The sequence below is a fragment of the Littorina saxatilis genome, linkage group LG2, assembly GCF_037325665.1.
Source record: "Littorina saxatilis isolate snail1 linkage group LG2, US_GU_Lsax_2.0, whole genome shotgun sequence".
NCBI classification, from domain to species: Eukaryota; Metazoa; Mollusca; class Gastropoda; order Littorinimorpha; family Littorinidae; genus Littorina; species Littorina saxatilis.
In genome coordinates, this window is record NC_090246.1 from 93267803 (window position 1) to 93269330 (window position 1528).

The following is a 1528-nucleotide window of genomic DNA, read 5'->3' on the forward strand; positions in this document are numbered from 1 at the left end:
TAGTGTGGGGAGCCCTGATTTAGGTAGGGATACACAGTGTGGGGAGCCCTGATTTAGGTAGGGACACACAGTGTGGGGAGCCCTGATTTAGGTAGGGACACACAGTGTGGGGAGCCCTGATTTAGGTATGGACACACGGTGTGGGGAGCCCTGATTTAGGTAGGGACACACGGTGTGGGGAGCCCTGATTTAGGTAGGGACACACAGTGTGGGGAGCCCTGATTTAGGTAGGGACACACGGTGTGGGGAGCCCTGATTTAGGTAGGGACACACAGTGTGGGGAGCCCTGATTTAGGTAGGGACACACAGTGTGGGGAGCCCTGATTTAGGTAGAGACACACAGTGTGGGGAGCCCTGATTTAGGTATGGACACACGGTGTGGGGAGCCCTGATTTAGGTAGGGACACACGGTGTGGGGAGCCCTGATTTAGGTAGGGACACACAGTGTGGGGAGCCCTGATTTAGGTATGGACACACGGTGTGGGGAGCCCTGATTTAGGTAGGGACACACGGTGTGGGGAGCCCTGATTTAGGTAGGGACACACGGTGTGGGGAGCCCTGATTTAGGTAGGGACACACAGTGTGGGGAGCCCTGATTTAGGTATGGACACACAGTGTGGGGAGCCCTGATTTAGGTATGGACACAGTGTGGGGAGCCCTGATTTAGGTAGGGACACACAGTGTGGGGAGCCCTGATTTAGGTAGGGACACACAGTGTGGGGAGCCCTGATTTAGGTAGGGACACACAGTGTGGGGAGCCCTGATTTAGGTATGGACACACGGTGTGGGGAGCCCTGATTTAGGTAGGGACACACAGTGTGGGGAGCCCTGATTTAGGTAGGGACACACAGTGTGGGGAGCCCTGATTTAGGTATGGACACACGGTGTGGGGAGCCCTGATTTAGGTAGGGACACACAGTGTGGGGAGCCCTGATTTAGGTATGGACACACGGTGTGGGGAGCCCTGATTTAGGTATGGACACACGGTGTGGGGAGCCCTGATTTAGGTAGGGACACACAGTGTGGGGAGCCCTGATTTAGGTATGGACACACAGTGTGGGGAGCCCTGATTTAGGTATGGACACAGTGTGGGGAGCCCTGATTTAGGTAGGGACACACAGTGTGGGGAGCCCTGATTTAGGTAGGGACACACAGTGTGGGGAGCCCTGATTTAGGTAGGGACACACAGTGTGGGGAGCCCTGATTTAGGTATGGACACACGGTGTGGGGAGCCCTGATTTAGGTAGGGACACACAGTGTGGGGAGCCCTGATTTAGGTAGGGACACACAGTGTGGGGAGCCCTGATTTAGGTATGGACACACGGTGTGGGGAGCCCTGATTTAGGTATGGACACACAGTGTGGGGAGCCCTGATTTAGGTAGGGACACACAGTGTGGGGAGCCCTGATTTAGGTAGGGACACACAGTGTGGGGAGCCCTGATTTAGGTATGGACACACGGTGTGGGGAGCCCTGATTTAGGTAGGGACACACAGTGTGGGGAGCCCTGATTTAGGTATGGACACACG